Here is a 23,894-nt window from a genome sequence, read left to right as displayed (position 1 = left end):
TTTAAGAACAAAATCATATCTTAGTCATCAGCCAGCAGGGCTCCAGGGTGGGACTATTTTGGTTGCACCTGCACCCACAAATCTGTCAAGTGCGACTAAACATTTTCATTGGTCACACACTGGCACAGGTTATGTTTTTAGACAATTGAGGTTAATTCAATTTCTTGTTGCTGTGATTTCAATGAAGAAAAACATGTATTTTCACTTTCACTTCCTGTTATAATCATTTGCATCATGTGTTAAGAAATTAGATTGAAATATATAATTGGGTGTGCTTAAATTATGTGCTGGTGCACCTAAAAGAGAAAGTTAGGCGCACCAGTGCAACCATTGTAAAAAGTAAGTCCCGGTCATTCTTCCACCGTGTCACCACACATTTTACCAACATAGTGAAGTTCTGAAGCATTTTTGGTAGACCAAGGGTCTTCCCCCCTAAAAAACCCCATCATTCTGACACTGCCTGTTCCTTTTCATCCATCTGGATGAGATAATGTGTAAGTGTATGAAATTATGATAACGAAATGCCTTCAGCAGCGTTGCATCAAAGATCACAGCTTCTATTTTGGTTGCCATATCTGCCTACCAGATTAGCCTGCATTATGCATGATCTGCACATGCATTCTAGTAATGTATCCTCCTCAGTCAGCGCGTTCATTCTTCTGTGCAAAAACTGGAACAAACTCCTGTATTGTGTATGTAATTGTATTAGGAGGTGCAATGAGCTGTAAAATAGACAGCAGATTAGAGAGGGACATCGGAATAAAGACTCAGTTTTCATCAGTGTCAGGTGTAACGGAATGCATGGAGCGAGGTTTTCAGTCGCTAATATTGGTAATTTTTCCTACACCTTCGGTTTGGACCCTCTCTATATAAACTCAATTGTGGCAGATATATGTAGTAGTAGCAGTAGTTATATGTGTGTGTGTGTGTGTGTGTGTGTGTATGTGTTTGTGTTGCGTATAAGGAGGTGGGAGGAGGGTTATTTGTGCACTGGTCTGGAAGGGCTAACATTATCTGGGAGGAGGTATTGATGGCTAGATTATTCCTTCCCACAAGGCAGCTGGAGCCACGGCTATGTTGGTGGTGGTGGACTCAGGACCTTTAGAATGTATCGACCTTTTTCCTGCACTCTATGGCTCTCTGTGTCACTGTGTGTGAGAGAGGCCAGAAAACAAAGATGAATCGAAACAAAGAGAGACATGGACAGATAAAGAAATGAAGAGCTGGAAGAGAGAGGCAGTGAAGCAGTAGAAGTCAGAAGTCAAGGATAGTCGTCCAATAGACAGGCTTCAGTGTGAAGCTGCAGCATGGGGGTTCTCTGCTGATGCACTTGGATTTTTATTTGTTTCTTTGGTTGGTCACACATGGTGGCAAACATGAGACTCATCACTTCCTGTGTGCAGTGGTCGAATGTAACTAATTACATTTACTTATACTGCTACATACTACTTTTTGAGGTGTTTCCGCTTTATATTAGGCTACTTTGTACTTCTACTCCACTGAATTTCAGGGAAATATTGTACCTTTTGTAAACGTGTGTAAACTTTGTTGTTGATGAAGGTTCTCAGTTATCCAGGTCATGGTAATTCTAAGTGCTATATCGTAGGCAACTGGACATGTTTCAGTTTCTTGAAGACGTTTCACCTCTCATTAAAAGCCTGCAACTCTCCTCCAGTAAGTTAGAACTGAAGAAGCCTCTTGGATGAGAGGTGAAACGTCTTCAACAAACAAGTCCAGTTGCCTACAGTAAAGCACTTAATAAGAACTTTGTTCTTTTTCCTTCCTCTTCCTTGAATCATCTCATGATCCCTCAGATTTATCTTGTGGCTGTTTGCATTGGCTCGTCCCCTCGGTATGAAACAACCTCACTGATGTAACTTTGTATAAAGGAGTTATAATTAGTAGGGGTGTCACAATTCTCCAAATCCTCAATTTGATTCGATTCTCAATCGTTTGTTTTTATTTATTTATTTATTTAAACTCCTTGCACACGCAAAAAAAGGTACAAACTGATTTACTAACAGTGCGCAAAAAGGGTTGCTTCTGTCAAAGGTGCCAGTATGAAATCATTAATAAATTAAAATAGTCATGGAAGTTATGGTACTTACTGTTAAATTAAATGCTCTTGATTGATTAAATGATTGCACAATGGAGACTGTGTGTGTGTGTGTGTGTGTGTGTGTGTGTGTGTGTGTGTGTGTGTGTGTGTGAGAGTGTGTGTGTGTGTGTGTGTGTGTGTGTGTGTGTGTGTGCATGAAATTCTTTTTTGATCAAACATCAAAAAGCTAAACCATGAAACATAACATGTATTGATCAGCCTCAGAATGAATGTCCATAGCTCGTCTGCGTCCCCTCCGTGTGCCTCAGCATGTTTTATCATCACGTTCTTCCCAGGCCATTAGGCAGCATTATTAAAGGGAGCTTCCTGACTGGGGAGTTTCCCAATAGGCTCAGCGGTGCCATCTCATCAGAAGAAACTGACTAAGCTTCTCCTCTTGAAGGAGCTGAGGCCCCTCTGGGGCAATGCATGTGGAATTATTTGCAAAGCCTCAAGGGGGTTGAAGTTTAATGTCAGGAAAAAGGCGGATGCCTCGGTTGTAGTGGTCCCAATTTGGCTAAAGGATAGTTTTGGATGATACTGGGTGTGTAGTATTTTGTGTTTCTCCACAACAAACCGCATCATGCATCAAAGACAGTATGTCTACAAGAGATTTGTTTCAATAGCTTTTGGAAGGAAACAACATCCCAGTTTGTTTGCTAGTGATTTTTATTTTCAGTCCAGGACGTGCTATGTTCTTGACTTGTACCACAGAGCAGAGAAGGGAAGGAGGTAGGAGGGTTGGATGGCGGGCATGCAAAGTGCTGGACTTAGTGTTCCACATGTGGATAGTTTAAGGCTTTAAAGACACTCTGATCAATATTTGTGAACAATGGGTCAGCTGTACCGTGAGCAGTGTTGCTGGAGTCGAAACTGCAGCAGGAGGGGTGCGAGGCCCTGTACAAACTTGATGGGGGAGTCCCTGATCACTAACATGCATATGCAAAATAGACTAGGCTAAATAAGCTAAATGGAATGAATTACATGAAAATCACTTTTTTGCTTTCTTGGCAGGAAACTCAGCAGTAAGATCAGTGTAAGTCATCCTTTATAATCAGATAGAACGGCAAGCTCACACAGTCTGTCCTGAGGCACTGATGTACACAGATATTTCTTCTTTTAACTTCAGACTGCTGCGCTCTCCTGGTGCCACAGTTAGAAGAATTTTGAGTGAAATCTCATAGTTTGGTCTTTAGAAAGTGTAAGGATATAAAGGTCCTTCCTTTTGAAGTTGGTATCCTCGGCTCTTGTAACCAGCCCTGTCTGTTTATGTCCATTCGGAAGGGCTCTGCTGCAGTGCCTCTGCAGATCAGTATGTTAATTTAGTCACAGAAAGAGTGAAATCAGACATGTTGTCAAACTACTGCATTTGTGTAAGTTTTGTGTAACTTGCTCTAGATTTGTGGGGTGCACTCATCAAGACCAGGGACCTTAACCCAGGACGGAACATTGCCGGGCCGCATCACTCGCACACCCTTTGCAGTGTCTATGCTCATAGTGAGAATCACACAACTCTGCATCCCCTCGGCTTCGCGGACTGCTTTTTTCAGCCTTGTTTCTCACCACTCTAACCCAGCATCAAACAGCAGACAATGTTAGCAGCTAGCTGGTGAACACAGTTAGCAGCTAAAGAGCCAGATATTTATTTTTAGGAGCAGAGAAACAGCTTATACATAACATACACAACATACTTTGTGCTACTGAGTTAGCTATTGTAGTTGCTGAACAACTGGCTCAGGGGCTGTACACTGTGAGCAAACCATTTCGTTGTCATAATGAACATACACAATGAACATGGGTATTGATAGTACTCACTGCTATCAAGCTAGTATGCTAGTTTTGGGAATATTTGGCTGCACTCCGTCTGCCATTCTTGGACATATTAATAGCTCTAGCAATATATCTGTGTATCTTTGTGGAAGAGTTTCAGAAGGCAGGCAGGTAGCGTACGAAGGTAGACTGACAGGTAGCCTGCCCAGTCTTTTCATATAGGACTTTGTAGAGGCCTGCAACAGCCACAGGTACTGGATTCTTTCTTCTTTTACTTGTTTTATTGATTGCTGTCAAATATAACATTCTACAAATATAACAAAAACTGCTTCAAGAATAACTTTACCAGCCTGAGCTTTAACTTATCTCGTAATTTTATGTCAGTCTTGAGTGTACAACGTTTTGCAGTGCCAAGTAGTGACTAGAAAAAATAACAATAAATGCAGTTTTAAAATGTAATTGTTAAATTCAGCAATAATTATTAGAACCTGTTGATAAACTGACAAATATTAAATTGTTTTGTTTTTAAATCAATGTTTCAGAGCCATAACTGTAGCAAACTGTTTCTTAGTGAAAGAGGGTGCAGCTATCAAAAAGTAAAAATGACATTTAAATCCATTCTGCAAGTTACAAAGCATTTATTGTGGTTTCCAAATGCTCAAGCTGCTACCCAGGTTGTAACAAGAGAAGAGCTACATGTATTCTCCATCAGAAGACCTTACCTAACCTTTAATGCGTGTTAGCACTGCAGAGTTTTCTCTCCTGACTGCAACAAAGGTTACATCTGACATTCTCTGGAGGAAGCTGACATAACATGTAGGAAGATGGGTTTCCCTCTCTCACCATCCCCTCTGACATTATCTTTCCTTCTTAAATTCTATCCTCAAACCTGTCGCTCTGTCATTTCCCATCTCCTTTCTTCGCCATTTCATCCCACATAAACCAGTTTCTTCACAGCTTCCCCAGAAATGCTTGTTTCCTATTGACACATCGAGTATCAGCTGTAGCTTCAGAGGTGTGAAACTGAGAACACACATTCTGTGTTTTAGCTTTACACTTCTCCTCCATAAACACTTACAAATTCTGAGTTATGTTATCACATTTGTTCATGGTTTTAACAGCTTTTCTTTTGCTGTGGGAAAAAAACGCTTTCAGTTTCTGCATTAGACGTATGCTCAAGTACTCCAGAGATTACAAGAGAGAAATGAACATCACATGATTTCTCTCTCATGCTGGTGTAAATGTAGCATTGGGAAATATGATCTTACTCTCTGAACGATCGGTTTCAATGTTTCAGAAAGTTTCTCTTCGTGCTCAGATAACTCAAAAGTAAGGAATCACTCATGAATGTTATTTTTCTCTTATATTTTGCCATAACTGGCAAGCAAATCATGTCATGTTTGTGACTGCTTTAAATGCTGGTATGAGCTCAGCTGTAAGCTCTGTGATCTCAGTGCAAAAATAATGCAGAGCAGACAAGTTTTCTGCTTCAAAGGTGCCAGAAAAAGGTCAAACAGACAGCTTTATTTCAACAACAACAGATCCTTCAGTTATTGAGGAATGAGAATGTAAGTACTCCAAATGTGACAGGTCATCACAAGTGACTAATTGAGAGGCCACATTGAATCATTTTGGATGGTCCAGTCCCTCAGTTCCTGGCAAAGTCATATAATTTCTTAAAGGCTGTGCAAAGTCATCCTGACGTGTGGAGGAAGTCAAACAGTGTTTCATTATCCAGGACCTGGAGAGTGGATGATGTTGCTGGAATTGATTTATGCCTTGAATTTGAGTCCAGTCAGTGAGTATTTACAAGTTAGGTTACATGGTAACCTAACTTACAGGGTAGGTTACAAGTAAAATGTATTGTCATTTTTTAAATCACAAGGGATTAAAAATTGCAACAATGTTTGAGTCCTTTGAGTCCTGCTAAATTTGTTTTATAAAACAGGAGCGTTGATGGTGAGTTCAGGAGTCTCATAGTCTGCCAGAAGAAGCTGCTCTGTAGTCTGCTGGTACAGCAGCAGATACTTCTGTATCTGTTGTCAGGTGGCAGCAGGGTGAACAGACTGTGGCTGGGTGGGTGTTGTCTTTTAGTATCTTTGGGCTCTGTGCAGACGTCTCACTTCACTGATGTCACTGATGCTCTGTAGATGGTACCAGTGATGTTCTGATGGTTTTAATCACCCGCTGTGAATAAAGATAAAGATAAAGATGTTCCGTTATTGATCCCCCTTGGGAGAAATTCGCAGGTATCACAGCAGTACAGAGGGAAATAAATAGCAGCACAAGAGTAAGTCTCAAAAAATAGAGACAATAATAAAGAGATATTGGAAACAATGAAATAACATTTTGAATAAAAAATATAATAAACTATTAGTATAAAGATACATGACGTGTATACGTGACGTGTGCAATATATAATTAATGTGCCTGTGCAAATGTGCAATGTGCAGGGTTTCTCATATAATAACAAATAACAACAATAACAAAAAACAATCAGTCTTTGTGAAAGTGAAGTGTATTGTTGAGTCCTTAGTCAGTGGAGAAAGGAGGTGTTGGGAGCTGTGGTGGTGGTGTTGTGTAGTCCGATCGCTGATGGTATGAAAGAGCCCCCCAAGCGCTTTGAGGCACGTGGTTGGATGAGTCTGTGGCTGAACGTGCTCTTGAGTTGCCTCAGCTCGGCGTAGAGAGGGTGAGAGGGATTGTCTATTATAGCTTGCAGCTTTACTCTCATCCTCCTCTCTGTCACCGCCTCCACACTGTCCAGTTTTCCAGCTTTCCTCACCAGTATGTTCAGCTTGATGGCACCACCGCTCCCAATGCCACCTCCCCAGTGCACTGCTGCAAACTGTAGAGCCTTCCTGTCCTGAGCTGTGATAGGCCATGTCAGTTTGTGATGTTTCCAGTCAGGATGCTGTCTATTGCTCCTCTGTAAAAGTTGAATTTAGCCTTCCTAAGTCTGGGTAGGAAGTAGACCCTTTTATGTGCTTTTCTAACCAGGTTGTTGATGTGTGATGACCAAGGAAGGTTCTCAGTGACGGTAATTCCAAGGAACCTATAACTGTTCACCTGCTCCACCTCAGCTCCACTGATGAAGACAGGGGTGTGTCTTTGCCTCCTTTTTAAAAAATCAATAATAAGCTCCTTGGTTTTGCTGACATTGAGCAGTATATTTTTCTCTGGGCACCACTCTGTAAGATTGTTGATGTCCTCCTGATATGAACTCTCATCGTTGTTTATAATACTGCAGATGATGGTGGCATCATCCTCATACTTCACAATAGAGTTCTCCTGATGTCTGGGAATGCAGTCATGTAGGTGTACATCGTAAAGCTGCAACAATTTGTCAAATAATTGTTTTTTTGATTGAAAGAAAATACATTTTTGTTAGTAAAAAAGTAAAAATGCCAAACCTTTGCTAGTTCCCGCTCTTCATATGTGAGGATTTTCTACTTTTTTTTGTTATATATGATAGTAAATGAACTATCTTTGTGTTTTGGACAGTCTGGTGGAAAAAGCAAGACATGTGAAGACAGCATTTCTGGCTCTAGGAAGTTGTGATGAAAGTTTTTTTTCTATCTTTTGACATTTCATAGACTTAACAATTATTCAGGGAGATACCAGTTTATTCATTGATGATGAAAATAATCACTTGTTGCAGCCCTCATGCCTACAGTCAGTCTCTGTGTTAATAACTAATACCTAATAGAAAAAAGCACTCAATTGCACAGAGATTCTATCATCATCTTTATCAATGTCCTTCATTATTATTTTACATTCAGAATCAAATGTAAACTAAAACATGTCTTTGTCACCTTTCTGTTTATGGAAGCGTTAAAGAAACAAGATACAACATGTTGATTAGTTAATTAGTTAAAACTATCAAATTAATGCACAGATGTGTGAGTTTGTTGAGTTTGTGTGAGCTCTTTCAGCCACTGTCATTTAGGGCTCATGGGGATCAGACTGCAGTCGAACTTTAAAGGATCTGGTCGGTAGATATTTCTTCAGCATCATTTATGATTCATCACAAACATATTAACAGTCTGACATGAGTGAGATGATAATGATACAGGCTGAACACAAGTGTAAGCATTTCAGACTGAGATGTTCAGACAGCTGAGTCTCAGCTGACTCCCTGCAGTTAGGTGGATCTTTGCCTGAAAATGACTTTCAGTGTTTGGGCCACTCCACACTTCCTGCGCCTTTTTGACAAACTCACTAAAATCCTCACTTCATCAAACAGAGTGGAGTGAAGCCCTAAGGCATGTATGGCTGGGAAGGGAGAGAGACTGAGGCTCTACAGCCCTTTTCACACAGAGATTCCGAATTATCGCTGCAACGAAGGCTCACCTTAACACCGCCTTTGTTTGTTCACACTGAACCGCGTACACATGAAGGTACACATCACACATCATAACATTGATCATAACATTGATTTACAGGCGGTGTTTCCGCCTGTAAATCTAAAAATGTTTCGGCCGACTGTTCATAATCGGATACAGTTATAATGTGTTGTGATTGAGATCCTGACCCACCGTGCATCCTGGAAAGTGACAAAGAGAAGATTTTTGCTCTAAATGACATCACATAATCACCATCAGTAAAAAGCGGACCCTGTCTGGCTCTCACTCCTGGAGGGAGATGCTGTTTTCAAGGAGAAGTCTTGGTCGGGAGGGCTGAGAGTCACTGTGATTTTTTTCAATACAAGTTGCTTGTGTGAGGTGAATTATTTGCGTGGCAAGATTACATACAAAATCAATGAATGGCATTGAATTCAGGCTTTTTACAAGGCATCATTATGATGTTGTTATGTTGGTGTCCTTTTGATCCATTTATTGCAGTCAGATCACAGAGAAATCTCTTTGTTTTGGGTCCATACCGATGTGGTAAAATAGATTCATTCAGTCTAAGTCTACTAATTGATTTTAACACACTTACCAAGAAACTGCAATTCACCGGAGATAGATGGACAGGCGCTCTGCAGTTGAGAACTGGGCCACAGTCAGCCTCAGGTAGCGCTGGAAGCTGCATACAGCCAGACAGTAACGTGAATAAAAATGTATAATCCTGGATCAAACTCCTGCGAATAACATGAGGTGAATATTTTCATAACACTGTTGCTTAAACATTTTGCTGTCAGCTGTTTGCTGGTGAGTTTGATGGATGGCTAAGATAGCTGTTTTGGTCAGTAAATGCCTTCAGACTCGGCCACTTGCTAAACCATAATGTCTCATATCCCTTCTTCTCATTTTCATTTTAATGGGCTTGTGACACTCAAACGACAAATGCTCTTTGTCTAATCATTGTGTATGGGGAAAATTATTTTTTAACCATCGTGCATGACAGGATGAACCCAAAATTTGCAATACCCAGAGCGGCCACTATGAAAAAATTGGTTCACAGCCATAAAGAGTGTAATAAGTGGACAGAGCTTCACTGAAAAGTAAACCTATGCTGAGGTGCCTTTAACCTGCATTCTTTCTGATGCGCATCAGGGAGTGACTCCATTTATTGCAAAAAGAAGTCTGATTGGATGTAATCTTATGAGAAAATGAGTCTACTTCTCACTTGATATATTCCCTCAGTTTTCAGTTTCCTCATGAGTTTAACATCTCAATCTCAAGTCTTCTTCAATACAGCATGATGTTTAATATGTAAATTATGTTCTCATTTAGAGTAAAGGGTCTTTAAGCAGTGATGGTAGAGGGACAGCTACAGTTTTCGCCAAACATTCCAACGGGTTGCTGTGGTAGTGGAAAAAAAATATCACTGAGATACATTTAACTCTTACAATGGCAACCTCTATAACTACCTTCGAACACTTTCTGGCGGACTCCTGAGTACAGCAAACCAGGCATTCTCCCATAGTAGACTGTTGGGCTACAACGTGTAGAGATAGAAGTGTGCATGTGCAGCTTTTTTTTTCTAGAGCGCAGTTTTCAGTCCCCTCAACCGTCGTTGCCTCAAGTCCTTAGTATCCTCCCCAGCTGGCATACTTCACTACGACTCCAAATAACCAAGATGGTGATAACCCTGTGAAGGAGGTTCACCGTAGCCCCAACAAACCAGTAACAGTCAAATACTGCAGAGACAAGGACAAGACTTTCCACCTGCAACCTACGACCAAGTTTGTGAATTGACACAGCTGGTTGTGTTTTCTGACACTATAAAGTTTGAGGATAGAGTTAACAGTTAGGAATCATATTTATATCTGGCAGGAAGATGTCCCATGTACAATATGACAGGAGCTGAAATATGTAAAGTATTTCTGCATGTGTGTGAATTTCACTGAAGAAACAGCCTAATGGCATTGGAGCTGGGCCTTATGCTCTCTGCCAGGTGCAGATAATGGTTTAATCAGCTCTGTGGTGCAGCTCCGAGCTGGGGCTTCTCCTGGTCACTGGGCTGGGTGAAGGAGTGTGCCAGCAGACTGTAGGCCCAACAGACGCTTGCTCAGTCAGAACCACCAGAGAAACAGCTGCTCTGCACCGGACCAAAGGACCATGCCAACACCTAAGTATCACATTAAGGAAAAAGAGGGAAAAGGTGGTGTGTTGCTCTGATGAAGGCTTCACATGTGTATCACCTTTCAAGCTCAAAAATCAAAGTGAACTTTTCATTTAAATTTGAAATTGGTTCATGTTGGCGTACATTCCATATTAGCAGGAAGTTCCATCTGTGTGCAGCACAGTTTGATCAACCTTTGGTTCTGACTGGAAGCACGTCCATCAGACTCTTTAACAGTGGCACTTTGTAAGACAGAACTTTCATATAAGAAAACCTGAATATAATCGAGGTGTACAGAGGCTAATTACATTATACTTAGGCATGAAATTTCACTTTTTGTGTCACAGGATACCCCACTATATACAGTGGATCAACAAAAGAATGGCTTCACCAGAAGAAGATTAAAGTTTTGGAATGGCCCAGCCAGAGCCCAGACCTGAATCTGATTGAAAATCTGTGGGGTGATCTGAAGAGGGCTGTTTACAGGAGATGCCCTCGCAATCTGACAGATTTGGAGCGTTTTTGGAGTGGGAAAATATTGCCAAGTCAAGATGTGCCATGCTGATAGACTCCTACCTAAAGACTGAGTGCTGTAATAAAATCAAAAGGTGCTTCAACAAAGTATTAGTTTAAGGGTGTGCACACTTATGCAACCACATTATTTTATTTTTGATTTTTTGATTTTTCCCCCTGAAAGATTTCAGTTTGTTTTTCAATTGAGTTATACAGGTTATAGGCCACATTAAAGGTAGAAAAAGTTCTGAAATGATTTATCTTGGTCTCATTTTTTACATCACAAAAACCTGGCATTTTAACAGGGGTGTGTAGATTTTTTATATCCACTGTATGCTATGTTTTCCTTGTTTGCCAGAGGAACCACTGGTCTGGCTCTGGGAATATCCATTCCCTCTGATGATAGAAAACAATGTTCATGAAACACATCTCCCCTGAGATGTAAGACTGGTGCCTCCATTCACAGCAACAAACCACTTATTTTAACACACAAGGTCACTTTCGTTTTTGTTCTCACCCTATTCCATGATTTGGTGAGTATGTAACTAAAGAATAAAACAGAAAAAAAGAAAATGGAAAAAGCTGCCACACCTTCTTTCCACAGTTATTGAGCTTCTGGCCACAATCTTTTAAGATGAAACTAGCCTAGTTAGTAATAATTTGTTGCTGTTTAAGTGAGCTGGTTGTTGCAGCTTGTGACCTTAGAATTGTAATTACAAAGAAGTTCAACAAAGAGACAAGGCAAAGTACCTACAGGGGTTTCTTAATATGCTCAAACAAAACATTGTGCAGGGATGACCATGTGTAACTGTGATAAAATGGCAGTATTGATGTCAAGATGAATAAACCACAATAAACTGTTTTTCATGTGCAATGCCCATCTGAACAAGGAAGAAATTAGCCTCATTTTCAGCAACAAAAGGCCGTTGTTTTCATCAAGAAAGCTCTGATAAACTGATTGTATGCTGCTTACTACAGCAGACAGACACAATACTATGGTGGAGAAAGTCTAACATCTGGTGGCTAAGTTTATGGAGAAATAGTGAGTTAAAATCCGTCAGGTGGACAGAAACTGATGCTAATGTTGCTTTGGGACTGCTGAATGTGCAAAAAAGCAAGAGAATGACTCAATCATAACAACTTTATATGCTGATAATATTTTATAATGTCTTTTCAGCTTGCTCTGCTGCCACAAATTAGCCAACAAATACCATCAATTAATGCAGCTTCAGGGTGCATCAACAAACTGCAACTGATACTTTTCCCTAATGTCCTACACTATTTCACTCCAATCCAAGAGTTACCTTGTTCCACTGCCCCATAAGTGATCATCACCACTTATGACTTTTTAATTAACTTCCGATTAATGGTGGAAAACTACCCACTGAGCAGGCAATGTCTGTGGACGTCCAAAACAGGTTGATATCATGTCCGTCGGGCCAGGCCATGATCTGGACATCCATTGACAGCCAGAATTGGCCGATAAATGACGTTGAGAAAAGACATCCAGGAAGGCCATAATCTAGACCCACGGACAGCCAGAATTAGTCGACAAACGACATATAAACGTCTATACAACGTCCAGAAAAGACGTATGAAAAACTTTCATTCTGGCTCCCCAGAGGACGTCTTTTAGACGTCTAGGATGTCCATAAATGATGTCTAAAAGACGTGATCTAGACCACTTTTAGCTCACTGGGTAACATCTCTCTGGCAGGCACAGAAAGGCATTTCCTCTCAGTCCGACAAATGCTGGGAGATAATTATGCGGAGGCTATTGGTTTTGTGGCTCGTTAGACATGTATGCTGGTCTAAAGAACGAGGCCTTGGGCAGCTGATGTCTTCTTTAACTGATTATTATTATTATTATTTATTTTATTTGAACAGGGACAGTGCACAATAAAACATTAACCCTGTATATAACAAGGAGAGGTGCATTACACCAGGTTTTAGCAAGTTGCTATTTTCCACCCGTAGTCCCTGGGCAGTAGATGGAACATACAATAAATTAAAAACAGTTACTAAATTCACAGTTGTGCAAAATTTCAATTACAAAGTTATGAATACACACATTCCCACAATTTAAAACAATGTACCCCCCTCCCGCCAACTTTTATAAATAAATATGCCCCCCCCCCCCATCAAATACACACACACACATACATCCACCCACACACACACATGCACACACACACACACACACACCCCACACACACACACACACACACACACTCACAAATAACTGATTGCTCTGCTGCAGTGAGGTTTCTGTTAGAGAATGTGTCAGAGTATCGATGTCCATCAAGTGTTGATGTCCAGCCTGCTACAACTCTGACTGAAGGAGATCTTTTGTACCAAGGATACAATACAGCTGATAAATACTAGAAGCTGAAACAGCTGAATGTATGGGACATCTGCCAGTGTTACCTCTGCATTCATTCAGCAGTGGTGGACCACCACAGTGAGATCACACAAGACAAAACAAAACACAAATACTACTGCTGCAATCACTTATAGCACTAGAGCCAAAACTAAGACCCAGGGGATGGGTGTGGAACTAATACAAAGAATAAACCCCTGCCACCACTGATTAAAAAAAGAAAATGTACAAAGAAAGAATTTCTGCAATGGTTGGTTGCTTGGTTGGTAAGCTATGGACCATGTGAGAGGCAGCCTCCACATTTAAAGCCTTCTTTGTATTATTATATTTTTATATTTTTATGACATTCCAGATTTTCAGACTTTCCAGACAATGTCGATTAGCCACACAGTCTGGCAAATATTTTTTGACAAATAACTTAAATTTGTGCTCAAAGTCACTAAATTGAAGCTGTTGCTAATATGGAAGAATGTCGTATGACTATAGTGGAGTCTGGGAGTCATACTGTCAGGGATTAAGGTTACACTAAATGGAGGACCCAAGTGCAGACATACAGGCACACACACAGGAGGCAGGAGGGAAACACAAGGTGAGCTTTAATAAACAAAGCTGAAAAATGAGGAATACAGAAAAACTAAAATGCGTAACGAGGACAAAAACAAAGTAGCAACCAAAGGCTAAAATAAAGCACAAACAAAAGCAAAGTATACATCAAAAGAGGAACCAGACACCAAAACTACAAACATACCAAAACAGGAGACACAAGGAGTCACTGGAGGAAACACTGGGGAAGAAGCTGGTGGAGAACACAGGGTGACAACAAGGGGAAACACGGACAAACACAGAGGAAGACAGACCAAAATGGAGAAAGTCGGGAACGGGAAATCACGGAACATCACGGAGGGAAAACGAAACCAACTGACGAAGACATGAGGGAGGGCAAAGACTAAATACCGACAACACTAATAAGGGGATGAGGAACAGGTGGAGAGAGGAGGGAAACTGACAGGTGAGGGAAGTAGTGGAAAAACACTGGGAGGGAAAAACACAGGAACTGAAAAGCAAGACAAGACACATGAGGGCAACAATTTCAAAGTAAAACAGGAAACACAGAAACAACCAGACACTGAACCATGACACATACGTCATCCTCAAAGCCTGGCTCATAAAAGCAGCGTGCTCCATTAAGAAACAGGACAATGTGTAGTATGTGAGTGGTCAAGCAAGAGAAGGAGAGAGAGCTCCAGTGACTGTGCTCAGAGCAGACCGGTGTTAGCAGGGACAGTGATAGCTGTCACTCAGGCAGAAGTTCTTCTTGTGTATTGAGGAGCTGCAGAGTTTATTCATGCTCAAACTGTCACCTGTACTGTGCATTTACTGCCACTAGACAACTTCTCTGCTAAATGGTCGCTGATAGTCATGCTGCTTGTCCATGCTTATATCGATACTATTGCTAATCCATGCTAGTGATGTTGATCCTGCTAGAAGCGCAGTCTGGTTGCCATGGTAATAACTATGTATGACTACTAACCACGCCCTTTTCTGTTTGAGAAATATTATTAACCATTTAACAGAAAGAGAAATTGACTGGAGGGGGGCTTTAAAGACTAGAATAATAGATCAACAAATCTGTCCCAGTCTGAATAATAGTAATGATAACACTAAACTTTATTTATTGAGCACTTTTCTAAAGAAAGGTTATGAAGTTCTTGACAACATAAAGAAATAACCAATATCAAGCATGCTCTACATCAAAGTCAAAGAATCACTTGACAACATAAACCAGAACAGGCAACCACAATAGTGCAATGAATAGGAAATACAGTAAAATAAAAGAAGAAAGTCTTAAAACACTGGTGAACATGACAAAGTAAAATAGACAGATGTAGGATAAAAGTGCAATTTTGACGATGTGATCGTGAGGAGGCCACTGCTTGAGGATCTCAGGTCACATGGACCTTTCTATACACTTAACTTAACTAGGCACTAGACCAGGCAGTGCTTTTGACTTAATCAGAAAAAAATTCAAAATGAATTCCAAAACAACCAGGCAGCTAATGCAAGGAAGCTAAAACGGGTGTTATGTGATCCAGTCGCCTGGTTTTAATGCCTTGTTGTTGAGTTTTGTACAGTGTGCAACCTGCCTAAAGCTTTTTGATTCAGGCAGGTAAAAATTGCATAGCAGTTATCAGGACACAAGACAATGAAAGCATGTAAACCTGTGTCCATCTTTTAAAACAAAGCATAGGTTGAAAGGTTCAGAGAAACATGGTGAAAAATGCGGTCAGCATTCACCCAAAAATAGCAAGCAACACTCTCCTGTACAGCCTCCTGTGCCCTGAAATCAACAGCATGCCTTTTAGTTTTTATAGTACGTTCAGGTGATCATAGCTCAGGTGAAAAACACTGGACCAGTGAAAACCAGTAAAAAAAGCAAAGAGTTGGGAACGAGACCTGGTACAAACTTAACATTTCAGTCCTATTAGGAGCCTGCACAATCAACACATGGGCTGTAAGAATCATTTACACATATGAGAAAAATCTAATGGATTAAATGTAAGTAAGTACAGCATAAGTTACAGCATACGTTAGATAGAGCCAAAACCTGTAACTCGCTCATGCCAACACCACTGCAGCTGCAGCTCCCTCCAGCACCCCCAACCTCTTCATGATGTATTATATTTCTGTTATTGTATTGTATTGTACTGTTATTACGAGTTCATGTTCACTTAGGGGAGATTGTTATTGCTCTCTGGAACCCCTAAAGGAGCAGAGTCTTTTCAACTACTTCTAACTGTAACTATTTTTTTTTCTTTAATTGTCAGCTCCATGAAGTAAGTTTAAGTTTCCTTAAAGATTTTTAAGGAAAAATATTATGACAAATAACGTGATAGAGCTTACACTACTGCACACAATATTCTGGCAAATTTGAGATACTATCAGCAACTTACTTTGCTTCAGCAGTAAAGCAAGAATATCTTGAGATATGGCTACGAAAAGCAATAATTGACACTATACTGTGCACATACACGCACATATATATATATACGTACTGTAAAAAGAGTTAAGATCCCTACACACCTACCATACACCATCGGCAAGTAAAAGGACATTATACCTAGTCCTAACAGTGATTAAGAAATATATGAGCTCTGCTATTAGTGTCTTGTAATAATAATCTGATGTGTAATGATTGTTGTCAAGAATACAATGAAGTTTTAATAAAGTTATGATGATGTTATAAAAGTGAGAAACAGTTAAAAAAGAGATTAATCAGACAAAAGTAATATACAAGCTGAGGTGTGGTAAAAGTTGAGGTGTCACAATGAGTTTGCAAAAAGAGGATCAACAGTTGACCATTAAGTCATCTTGCTACCAAAAGTGGCTGCATGGCCTTACAAGGAAGTAAGCAAAGTCTCCCGCTGAAGCAATAGATGGCCAGCTGAGAGAGGATGACGTTCTGTCTTCGCTCTCCTACCTTGGATTAACCCACGAGACGGAGTATGTGAGCAGCCTATCATCGCAGAATGGACTTCAAGAGATTCGAAGTTGGATCCAAGGATAACAGAGCACAAGAAGGAATAAACATTTTCCAACCAACTGTGGATTATAATTTGGATTTTGGAGTTCTTTTGTTCACTCTGCTGGCATGGAGTTGGGACTTTGAGGAAATTTGTGGACCTCGGGCAGGGTCGTGACTTACTAAAAAGACTTGGACTTTCAGCAGGAAGGGCAAGGCATATTGGCTAGACGGCCTGACCCTCTCAATCTCTACTACACAAGTATTTCAACCAACCTCAGCTCTTTCAGATTAATCTTAACTATATACTGATTTGTGATTTTTATCAGGTATATTCTTGAAAATGATCAATAGTAATTGAGATAAGATTGAGCTGTGTGCTTTGCCCTTGCTAAAACTTTGTAATAAACCTTCAACTGTAGTTAAAGTAGAAGTTGTGGATACTGATTTGTTGGAAGTAAAAAGCTAGGTGATAAGTGTGCAAAATTTCTTAAAGGTTACTCTAGTCATCTATATTGAAACAGCCCCTTAAGGTTTGCAAAAAGCCCCTAAAACTCATCCTAGCACCATACCAAGTGCTCAGATCATTGAGAGGAGTGCTGCCATTAACGGGCGTGGCTGGTGACTGTATCTGACTCAAGGGCTATTCATGTCAGGTGCAATGCCAGAGGATGCAGGGTAGATGTTAGGCGAGTCTCCTCGCTACCAGCTTAAGCAGCCCCTAGTTAAATCCATATTAAAGCAACACCTTATAGGTTAAGGGAGCTAACCCTTAAGATGGAGAGCTGGTCCAGTACCTCCTGAACGGGGTAAACTCGGGATCTAACTGCATATATATAATCCAAACACAAAGCAATACTGCCACAAAATAATTGTGACCAACAGAAAACAAATACTGTCTAGATGCTTGAATATAAAGCAGCATCCGTGTCCCTGGCACTGTCACTGAAGTCAACCAATTTGCAAATCAAGAGAGCAATATTACACAACTGATGTGATGCAAGCTAAAATCAGATTTTTAAATGGCTCAAGCCATTTTGCTCTAATGAGCACTCACTGTTTGTTTTTCCAAAATGACCTGAGATATTTGTGAATCTAACTGTAAAATGATGATTGGTTGAAGTAATCTTGTTTAAAGGACTGTATTAAATAACTTGTTGAATGGCTGGCCGGGTGGACAACAAACGCCACAGGTAGTCCGGTTAGAACTTGAAATGAATGAAGAGATGAATTTCCCGATAGAGACTTTAATGTTCACACACACATGCCACTCATTTCTGGACAACTGACAATTTTCGGCCGTGAAAGGCTGTGTAGGCCGCAAAGGCTATGAAAGCCGTGAAACCGTGGTTTCTATACAGAATAGAAATAAACAGAAAAATACAAATATTAAGTATAATAATAATATATACCAATTTAGTTTCCTACTGTCACATATGCATTAAATAAACAGCCACAATGCAACAGAAGAATTGCTCTGACACATGATTGGTTACGTAATAATACTGACGAATAACTATGCATATATAACACAGATACTGAATGCCCTTTACAAATGAAGTACACATACAAAAGGCACAACTCCAGAAATAAAGTGCATGAACATGACCACTGGCCCTTTAAGGGGGCTGAGCTGTGAGCGCAGCGCCGGATCTGACACTTACAAGCCCTGCTTAATGTGCAAACGGCATGGCAAAGGCCTGCTGCTAATAATATCCTTACTTAACAAATAATGACCCAACTAAGCTAGAAACAGTGTCTAATGAACATCTAACTAAACACAATGTTTAAAGGAACACACCTCACTCACTGTCCAATTCTGAACACTAACTGCTGATTCTAATCTAGTCCGAGGCAGATGATGATACATGAACTAGCTGCACAGTCTGTCTGCTCTCTCTCTGGACCCACTGAATCCAAACATTACATAAAGAGTCTTTATGTAATGACTGCCTATATAATACTAATGGGTTATTTTGGGACACTTAACAAATAAATCAATAAATAAAATTCAGTCCGAATAATACCACTGATGTTCTATACTGTACAAAAACAGAAAGCAAGATATAAGAAAGTACAATGTGTGTGTGTGTTATTGTCAGTTCCATCCATTTAAGACATTGTGTTTATCTCCTCTGAGACTCAGAGCTTCTCTCTGTCTCATTAGTGTTTATTGGAGTGTGTTAGCCGGACCAACATGGATAACTCTTCTATATGTTACATGCCACTTTTTTATTCAGTGTAGATCTGTGGACATTCAGTGGAGTAAAATGACTATTCAGTCATCAAGGCTTTGAAAAGCACAAATGGGACTGGCCAAATTAGCTGGAAAATCTCTCTGTGCACTCACTGTTTCATAAAGAACAGCACTGACTGCATCACAAGAAAGCAACAATACAAAGGGTTCTGGCTAAAGGAGTATACCATCATTCATTTCCATCATGAACTCAGACAACTGCAAAATATGCATTCACCAATTAGTAATACAATATTTACATAATTAAAAATGTACATATTCCAGTTGAATTGTTTTAGATTTGGAAGCTAAATGTGACTTAGAAAGATAATAAAATTGTAATTTACATTTGGGTGTCCGTGGTGTGAGGTGAAGAGTTTTGGATATATCAGCTAAATTGATGTCATTAATCGGAATTTTGGTGTGGGGTTTTGGTTGTTTTGGTGCTGTTACGTACTAGCGTATTTGTTGAGTCACCAGCTCAAATACTATGGTCTTCACTCTACTCGCTGCCAAATGCCGACTCGATTAACTTTGTTTCTCTTTAGCATCTAAAGTGATCACTACCTTCGAGTCCAGCTCTGCTTGCCACTCTGCCACCCAGCCTCCAGCACCTCTGCCACCAGCCCTCATTCCATTACAGATCCTCCGTGTCTCCGCCACCAGGGCCTCCACCAAAGCCTCACCCGCAGATTCCACTGGATACGGTACAGCTGCGTTATGGCTGCGTTACGGCTCCGGTACGATTTTGCTCTGTCGTCCTCGTCCGGCAACCCTCACCAGCTGCGTTTTGAGTCCGCCACGGCGCAGCTCCGCCAATCAGCTGGAGTTACGAAACCGAGGAATTCCCGCGATAATTACATAATCACACACAACCGCAGTTATATGTATCCGTTATAAACACAACAACACGAAGTGTTCCCGACCGACGGATTAGAAGAAGAGCTCGTATTTGTCTCTTTTTTGAGGTTTTTGTGTTTGTATCAACACGGGGTGTTTTATTTTGAAAATCAACCGGATGTCTTGTTGTTGTCTCGTGTCTGACTTCCTGTCTACTCTGTGCTAAATTTGGCTGAATTGCTGCGTTGTGTTGCGGCGTCCGCCAGAATAGAAGTCCTGCGTATCTGATCAGCAGGGCTGCGGACTGCCGGAGCTGGGACGCAGCAGACATGCAGCGCAGTGGACCTGGTGGAAGTTAACACATAGACTAGAGTGCTACGGATCAGCTCCGCCGCCGTGGCGGAGCCGTAACGCAGCCGTACCGTATCCAGTGGAATCTGCGGGTCAGCCAATGCCACAGCGAGCCTCCGCTACCACACCTGCTGTACCTCCTGCCTGAGCCTGAGTCTCCTTCCACTGCCACCTGCCTGTGTTATAAGAATAAATTCCCATTTAACATCTCAAGTCTTGGTGTCCACTTTTGGGTCCTGCAAACTATCTTTACTTACCATAACAGAATAATCTGGCCAACATGAACCCAGCAGATGCCTTACAACAAGCTATATCAGCACAAGGAGTCCTTGTTGGCAGACATGAGCACATGCTCCACAAAGTGGTGGAATCTCTGCAAGGAGTAACCCACCTGCCCTACCTCCTGCTCAACCACCCTCCCCCCGAACATTATTCAGGTGATCTGTGCACCTGTGGCAGTTTTCTCCTCCAGTGTTCTTTAGTTTTCGACCAACAACCTTCTAGCTGTTCCACTGATAAGTCTCGTATTGCCAGTATGACGAATCTGTTGAGGGAAAGTCGTTAATTCTCAAGTCATATGTTACTTTTGTGACTCAGATAAGAAAGGTGTTTGAGCACCCTGTACAGGGCCCTGAGGCAGGCAATTGCTTGATTGCATTTAGACAGGGTTCCCAGTGGCTTGACCGACGAACTACAGGATGAGTGAGCCACTCGAGAACTACCTGAGTCACTTGAGTCACTGAGGGAAACCCCTTCCCCTAGCCTATCACTCTACTCTTTCCCTGAACTACATTCCCCTCTACGCTAAGCTACTAGCTCCAGAGCTCCCCCCGCTGCCCCAGAGGAACCCATGCAGCCAGGTCGGACTTGCCTTTCCCCAGCAGAATGTCACCGCCGCCTCACCAACAAGCTCTATATTTACTGTGGTCAACCAGAACACTTCCTTGCCTCCTGTCCATCCATGCCAAAAGGTCAGGCTTGTTAGTGAGAGAGAGCACACTGGTGAGCCAAACCTCTTCCCCCTTCAGCTCTCACAACCGCATCAACCTCCCTGCCTCTCTCCAGTGGTTACTTCCAGTTAATATCTTGGTGGATTCTGGAGCAGATGACAGCTTTATTGACTCAGCTATTGTGGAACAGAAGAACATTCCTGTTGAGGCCTTAAACTCTCCCAAGGTGGTTAATGCCCTAGACGGCAAGCTGCTAGCTACCGTCACTCACCGTACTGTCCCTGTCATTTTAATCATTTCAGGAAATCATCTTGAACAGATCCAGCTGTTTGTTATTCCCTCACCCACGTCCCCTGTGGTACTAGGTCTCCCCTGATTGAAGCTCCACAATCCTCATATTGACTAATCTGCCTCCTCCATCCAGCTGGAGTATCTTCTGTCAGTCACACTGTCTCCGCTCCGCAGCGCCTGCCTACAAGGCTCCTGTTTCCACTACTCCAGCGCCACCTGACTTACCCCTTTTGCCATGAGTATCATGATTTAGATTTAGGTTTTCAGCAAAGAGCTAGCCCTGTCACTTTCATCCCACAGACCCTATGACTGCTCTATTGATCTCCTCCCCGGCCCCTCTCACCCCTCCATCTGGTTATTCAACCTGTCTCGTCCAGAGAGGGAGTCCATGGAGAGGTACATTAACGACTCACTGACTGCAGGGCTGATCAGACCTTTTCTCCTCGCCTCTCAGGCCTGGATTCTTCTTTGTGGAGAAAAAGGATATAACACTACACTCCTGCATTGATTACCATGGACTGAATGACATCGCGATCAAGAATAAGTATCCTCTACCTCTCATGGACCCCTCATTTGAACCCTTTTGCCACACAAGTATTTTACGAAGCTAGATCTCTGCAACGCTTATCACCTAGTCCGGATCCGGGAGGGCGACAAGTGCATTTAACACACCCCTTGGACACCTGATATTTGGTGATGTCTTTTGACCTGACAAATGCCCCTGCTGTTTTCCAAGCCTTAATCAATGACATCCTCAGAGATATGCCTAAAACCACTGCATGTTCATGTATTTAGATGACATCCTCATCTTCTCCAGTACTATGGATGAAGACACTCAACAGGTGTGACTGGTCCTCCAGAGACTTCTGGAAAATAACTTGTTCATCAAGCCCGAGAAGTGTGAGTTTCATACAACTGCTGTCAATTTCCTGGGTTATGTGGTGGTGCAGGGCCAGCTCCAGCCTGACCCCGCCAAGATACGAGCGGTGGAGGAGTGGCCCATGCCTACGTCCCACAAACAGCTTCAATGCTTCCTGGGTTTCACAAATTTCTACAGGAGATTCATCTAGAACTACAGCAAGGTGGCAGCACCCCTCACCTGTTTGACCTCCACCAGCTCTCCCTTCACTTGGACCCACGGAGCAGAATCTGCCTTTATCAAATTCAAGGAGCTCTTCAACAGCGCATCCTTACTCAAACATCCTGACCCCGCTCTACAGTTCATGACAACTTTCCTCTGCTGAGAGGAATTATGATGTTGGTAATCGGGAGTTACTGGCTGTGGTTCAGGCTGTTCAGGATTGGAGGCATTGGCTAGAGGGCTCTCAAGAACCCTTTCTTATCTGGACTGATCATAAGAACTTATCTTACCTGCACTCAGCCTGGTGCCTGAACTCACGTCAAGCCCGCTGGTCCCTCTTCCTCAGCCACTTCAATTACACCCTCTTATCACTCCGGATCCCACAACGTAAAACCAAACGCCCTCTCCCGCATCTACTCCTCGGATACTGTGTCAGCCAACCCCGAACCTATCATGCCACTTCCCTACATTGTCTGCGCAGCAACATTCGAGATCAAGATTTTGTTAAGGAGGCTCAGTGCTCCTAACCGGATCCATGTACCGGCCCTGCTAACCGCCTGTTCATGCCTGATGACGTCACGGCTCCAGTGGGGGCACTCATCTACATTAATCTGTCACCCCAGCTTTCAGCAAACTCTTCAGTTACTCCGACTACACTTCTGGTGGCCAAGCATTTCCAGGGATACCAAGGAGTTTGTGGCTGCTTGCTCTGGCTGTGCCTGTGGAAAAGCCTCTCATCACCCCCCCAGCTGGTTTGCTACACTCTCTGCCTGTCCCCAGTGGCCCTGGTCTCACATCGTGGGCGACATCGTCACTGGACTTCCCCCCTCTTGTGGTAACATAATTATCCTCACCATAGTTGATCGCTTCTCTAAATCTGTTCATTTTGTCCTTCTAACCAAACTGCCTTAGAAACTGCGGATCTTTTGGTTCACCAGGTACTCAGGATTCATGGCATCCCCGTGGACATTGTATCAGAAAACCAAACTGAGGTCCACGGGACCTCAGTTTGCCTCACAGGTTTTGTAAGCTTTTTGCAGAGCCCTGGGCGCCACCTCCATTTTAACTTCAGGATACCACCCCCAGTCCAATGGCCAGACAGAGCAGGTCAACCAAGATCTTGAAGCCGCCCTCCGGTCTGTTACTGCCCGACATCCCTCCTCCTGGTGCTCTCATCTCCCATGGATTGAGTACGTTCGCAACTGGACTTTTGGTGTAGGGGTTTTGGTTGTTTTGGTGCTGTTTTGTATTTGCGTATTTTCAGAGGCATGCTGCAGAGGCTTTGTTTCTCTTCAGCCCCCCAGTGATCACTACCTTTTGAGTCCAGCCCCGCTTGCCACTCTACCACCCAGCC

The 23,894-nt window shown here is 42.1% G+C and overlaps 1 protein-coding gene across 3 annotated transcripts in view; it reads left to right on the top strand.

Annotated features, from left to right (window-relative positions):
• lhfpl4a (LHFPL tetraspan subfamily member 4a) overlaps positions 1–23,894 on the top strand; it is a 77,275-nt gene that overhangs the window by 982 nt on the left and 52,399 nt on the right. The window lies entirely within an intron of this gene.

The sequence above is a fragment of the Pagrus pagrus genome (assembly GCF_965226575.1).
Source record: "Pagrus pagrus genome assembly, chromosome: 3".
Classification (NCBI taxonomy): Eukaryota; Metazoa; Chordata; class Actinopteri; order Spariformes; family Sparidae; genus Pagrus; species Pagrus pagrus.
This window is presented reverse-complemented; position numbering and strand designations above follow the sequence as displayed.